A 6,000-nucleotide genomic window follows, 5' to 3' on the forward strand; every position below is an offset into this window, starting at 1 on the left:
TGTGGTCTACCTGTAGGGCGCTTTCCTTGCATGAGTTCTCCATAGAGGAGATCCTTTGGGATCCAATCATCATCCATTCTCACGACATGACCAAGCCAACGCAGGCATCTCTGTTTCAGAGACAAAGAGGGTGTTAATTAGCCAAAATTAACAGCATTAGAAGGGAGGGTGTTAACAAAGAGGGTGTTAATTAGCCAAAAAGCAGGCATTAGAAGGGAGTTGAGATATTTGGACAGGACAAATTGGTGTAGTCGGCAGGATTCGAATATTAGGATAGGACAACAGTCCAGAAGAAAGACCCTGTCTGCCAGCACTAGTGAGTCGGCAGTGGGAGGAATGAGAGTGTTTCTGCATGGGATGTGAGAGTGGGTGGATCCCATGGCAATGGTGCATGCCTGATTTTATCCCTTCTTTCACAAACCCCCCTATCCCTTTTCCCTTCTTGGACATACACCATCACAGTAGGTTTATTAGCAGGGCTTACCTGGAGGTAAGTAAAAATGTTTTTTACTTACCTCCAGTTTGCTTTTATGTTGCCCCCCCCCTTCACCATAGGATGCAGTGCACACCTTTTTGGTGCAGTTTCAAAGGCACTGGTGATGGGGATAGGATTACGCCGTTTACTTCCTAATCATATGCTATGATGGACAGTTATAATACTCCACACGGCCAACCTTTGACCATCTGATGGCTGAGGCAGCATGCAAATGCTGCTCCCCTAACCTGGTGACGGGCCAGCCTCTGCTCCTCCAACATGCTAGCTCACTGCTCTCTTGTTTACGCTTCTACCTTGTCCCCCTCTTCCTTGTCCAATTCACTCAAAAAATCCACTTGTCCCTACCACTCAGAAAAACCAGTGGAGGGGGGGAGGGCATTTGTACACCACTGACGGGAGGAGGAAGATCCGCAGAGGCAAGTAGGTGGATGGAAATGGGTGTCCAGTCAGTTGCTGCCTGAGGTAGCAGCTTCAGTGGATGACATCAGATAAGTTTACTGCTTTGTAAATTTACTATTAAGAGACAGTAAATTAATCCAAATCTTCCAAAGCCACATACCACACTCTTGGATTGTAACTTCCTCTGAGACTGTAGTATGGTTAGGTGAGAAATAAGTAATATGAACAGAGTTAAAAACATAAGAAGAGCCTTATTGGATCAGGCCAAAGGCCCATCTAGTCCAGCTTCTTCTAGCTCACAGTGGCCCACCAGATGCCTCTGGGAGCACACAAAATAATACCTGCATCCTGTTACCACTCCCTTTACCTGGCAAGGTGTTGTTTAGTGCAGGTATATTTCCATAGGGTTGTGTTAATAGGGACTGGCAAGAAAATAGATTTTTTTTTAATATCTTCGCAAAATCATTAATTCAGAGCAAAATGTATTAATTCAAACAGTAATCTAATGCATCTGCCATGATGGACTTAAATTACTTTTGAGAAAAGTAATGGTAGAATGGCTTTCCTGATTACTGTGCACATCATATCCCAGTGCAATCATATATAAAGGTTTAGTATGAGTGGTTTAAAGGACTGCTTCACAACTTAATCAGTTTTCAATTGACATGAAATATCATTTTTTCTAGTTGTTTTTTTAATGGTGTGGCTGTGCATGATGCTTGCAGATATTTTAACATTTTAAAACAAATTGATTTCACAGATACGTCCATTTCTCCTCCGGCACCGCTCTTATGCATTACTTTTCATTGCTTGATCTCATCTTATACATGGATTACTGCATGCAGAAGTAAGCAAATGTTTCATTAAGAGGAGTCAGAAATATGTAGGTCGTATTATGATCAAATTGTGTTGTCAAGTAACAATGTTTGTTAATTTCAATTAATTAGGATGAGATCACAGGAGAATATCAAAGATGAAGTATTTACAATTTTTTTGAAAGAATATCAAATTTAAAGTACAGTCTCATTAGGAAGTGTCTTGTTTAAAAACAGTTGCGCAGAAGGACAGCATATTGGGTGAAGCCACTGCTAATGGTCTCAAAGTAATGAGATGACCAAGCTGTACAAATTGGGGTGTGTACAAGAACTGTAGGGCACAAAGGTTTCTGGCTCAGAACCCCCTGTCAAAACACCCCAGTCCAAAATCATGGTATCAAGCCTGGTATGGCAAAACTGCACCAATACTGAATGTTGTCTATTCTTGAACTAAGCCATAGAAAGGTATGGATGTTTTTTCTCCCCTTTGCTTTGAGGGGAAGATGGGGAGATGCCACAAATGGGATTTTTGCTCTTATCAGAACAATGCCTTCAACATTATATGGTACAGGTACAGAGATCATTACAACAATAGGCATTGTTATCTGTAATTAATAACTCATCCGTCTCACCCCGATCATGCATTCAGGAAAATGTGCCTGGTGAGGAGATTTACTAGGTGGCAGGCAGTAGTGCCCAATTAGAGCCAGATTGGTATCATTCGGGTGTTGAATGTAGACCTGGAAGAGCCATGTTCAAATCCCTGCTCAACTACAAAGCTTCCTGGGTGACCTTGGGCCAGTCACATACCTCACAGGGTTGTTGTGAGGACAACAGGAGGAGAGGAACAATGTACACCACCCGGACCTCCTTGGAGGAAGGCTAATATAAAAATGTGGGAAATAAAAATAAATTTTGGGGAAGGAATGAGGTGGCTGTACAATCACCATATCAAGACACGAAACCTCTAAATAATGTGACAGCCATCTCTCAACTGGGAATCTTTTCTTGCTGTTTCCAGTACTGGCGTTACAAGACTTCAAGCAATCATAACTGAGGTTATATTTGAAAAAGCAGCACAATTTCCTATTTCTTTCTAAATATTTCGTGTTCTTATACCAGTACAGCTGAGTTTGAGGATTTGCAATAATAAGAAGTGCAATTCTGGGTCAGGTCATTGCCATGGTGAATGAGATTGGTTTCAAGCCAAAATGAGAGAGGTTCAGGTACAGGAGCATTAAGATCCATGATCAGCTGAGTTTCTTCCTGACCTTAGTCTTTAAAAAGGTCACAGGAGTATTCTGGTGCCTTCCAAGTAATCTGCATTGAATAATGGAGGAACAGTGAACCATCCCAAATATATGACTTCCTAATATGTTTTCTAAGAGAAGTTGTGTAAGTGGACAACCTGACTCTGACCCAATTGAGCCTGCCATCCCCAAGGAAAAACTTCTTTCAACCTGGAAGCAGCCACTCTGAGGCTGCATTTTCCAATTACAAACATTAATTTTTTTTCATTATTAAATACAAGGGAGTTCATTAACTATAAAAGGTATCAGGCTAGAATTTTTACTTGAAGCTAATCAGTGATAGTGATAGCGGCTACAAAGCCATTTTTATGGATTTGCAGCAAAAACAACAAAAGTCCCTAACACATATACAGGCACAATCATGTAGCCATTCTTGCAACACTGACCAGACCATTACAGTTAGATTGTACGGGCAGCACTGATGATGACACCACCATGATAGAACCATTAACATAAGAACAGCCCCACTGGATCAGGCCCATCTAGTCCAGCTTCCTGTATCTCACAGCGGCCCACCAAATGTCCCAGGGAGCACACCAGATAACAAGAGACCTCATCCTGGTGCCCTCCCCTTCATCTGGCATTCTGACATAGCCCATTTCTAAAATCAGGAGGTTGCGCATACACATCATGGCTTGTACCCCGTAATGGATTTTTCCTCCAGAAACTTGTCCAATTCCCTTTTAAAGGCGTCCAGGCCAGATGCCAGCACTACATCCTGTGGCAAGGAGTTCCATAGACCAACCACACTTTGAGTAAAGAAATATTTTCTCTTGTCTGTTCTAACTCTCCCAACACTCAATTTTAGTGGATGTCCCCTGGTTCTGGTGTTATGTGAGAGTGGAAAGAGCATCTCCCTATCCATTCTGTCCATCCCCTGCATAATTTTGTATGTCTCAATCATGTCCCCCCTCAGGCATCTCTTTTCTAGACTGAAGAGGCCCAAATGCCGTAGGTTTTCCTCATAAGGAAGGTGCCCCAGCCCCGAAATCATCTTAGTCGCTCTCTTTTGCACCTTTTCCATTTCCACTGTCTTTTTTGAGAGTGGATTTTGAGAATCCACTGTGTCCATTCTACCTAGGATTTCACAGTGTCCTTTCTTTAAACTTCTGGGGCTTGTTCCTAGAGAAGGGGGCCTGCCTTCTGAGGTAACTCTTCAATCCACATCATTCAGTTGTTTCATGGGCTGGAACATTTCATCTTGCAGGCTTGCTGCTTCCAAGATGGGTTCACCGAGTTCCTTAATTGCCAAGACTGTGTTCTGGGCTCTGCTGCTCCACCTTTGCCCAGCCTTGAAACCAGATAAGGGACTGCCTTCATCCCTCAATGGCCTCTTTTTTGCTTCAAAGAAGGAGTTCTAAGAGTTGTGCGCTACAGCTCTTATCTCTCCCCCTTCAACCATTTCTTATCTGTATCTGTTCTGGTCAGTCTGCCAATCTTTTACAATCTTTGTTTCTCTGACGGCTAACAACATTCCAAAGCAAGAGGATGTGCCAGGGGAGGAGTAACAAGGAATTATTGTCTAGCTATCAATAACCATTATGCATTGCTTACGGCATCATCAAAACATATGGATCATCACAAAGCATCACACGTTGTCAGGCACTGAATAGTATCGTAAAAGAGTCTGGAAACTGTCTGGCAGAAAATGGCAACATTTTGGTTCTGACAATTGCTTAAGTGGGAAATAATGTCACCTAACTGGATAAGGAAACAGAAGCATGCTCTTTCAGAAACACAGGATGTTAAGAGTTGGGAGGAACCATGGAAGACATCCAGTCCAACCCTGACACAGCATCCCCGACACTACCAAAAGAGCAGGTGAGAGAAATTATTAGTAGATCTTTCCTTTTAAAAGGCACAGGGGACAAGCCATTTCTGCAATTTTCAGAGAGAGAATATAGCTAAAAGGGACTACACAGCAGTGTTTGATAATAAGTGTCTGAAGCTGGGTACAAATTGGAATAACGCAGAAAACCCCACTCCCTCAAAAGAAAAGACCCCATTCTTGCCCAGCCTATGTGATGCAACACTGCTGACACAGTCTCTGATCATCCTGTGGGCTGGATGGGGACAAGGCCTACAGGTAAATACAGAAACAACCAGAAGTACCCAAGAACTGACGACACACTGATATACTGATGAGCTGACCCTCGGTGGCAGAGAGGAGTTGCTGTCAAGTGGAGCGTGGGAGGCGAAGGGCCAGAGAGAGGCCAGACCGGGAAGGAATCCAGCTGGAAGGAGGAGTTCTATGAAAGACTAGAACTATTCAATTGTAAAAATCCCTACAGGGGTTTCGAACAGCCTGCCTATGTAAACCGCCTTGGATTAAAGTCTGAGGAGAAATCTGACAACCATAGAAAGGCGGTATATAAATACCTGTATAAATAAATAAATAAAATGTTTTATTTACCTCCTCCGCTGCTCCCTGGTCTCTCATGGGCCTACTCCGATCTATGCCAGTTATTTTGTTGGCATAAATCTGTTAGGCTGAAAGGGACATGTGAGGCACAGCCCTGGGTTGTAGTTCCCAGATCTTCAAAGTTTCAAGCTCAGTGACGCATGTGATGTCACACCTATACACAAGTGATTTACCACACGTCAGACAGCCAATATGCCTTGGGTTTCATATTGATTTTGAGTCCCACCAAAAGTGAGAGCACCTGCCCTAAAAAAGGATTGAAGAAAGGGATAGCTGCTGCAACCCTAATTCAAAAAGGATTTCCATGGTTTGAGGAAACAGTGGGTTTAGTTCATGGAAGGACATATCTAATAGAACTGGAAAGTGACATGAGAGAAATGACTTTGAACTTTCCTGTCTTCACCTGATAATATTGTGTAGGAGATTACTGGAAATTACTTACCCTCTGAAATAGGCTTGCTATCTAAAGAGGAGAAAAATTCTAGGGTATAGACTGAATACTGAAGGAGAGGAATAGAGAAGATTTGCTGATTGTGTTTTCTGAACGTGGAAAAATTG

This window comes from Tiliqua scincoides, chromosome 3 (assembly GCF_035046505.1).
Source record: "Tiliqua scincoides isolate rTilSci1 chromosome 3, rTilSci1.hap2, whole genome shotgun sequence".
In the NCBI taxonomy this organism is placed as follows: Eukaryota; Metazoa; Chordata; class Lepidosauria; order Squamata; family Scincidae; genus Tiliqua; species Tiliqua scincoides.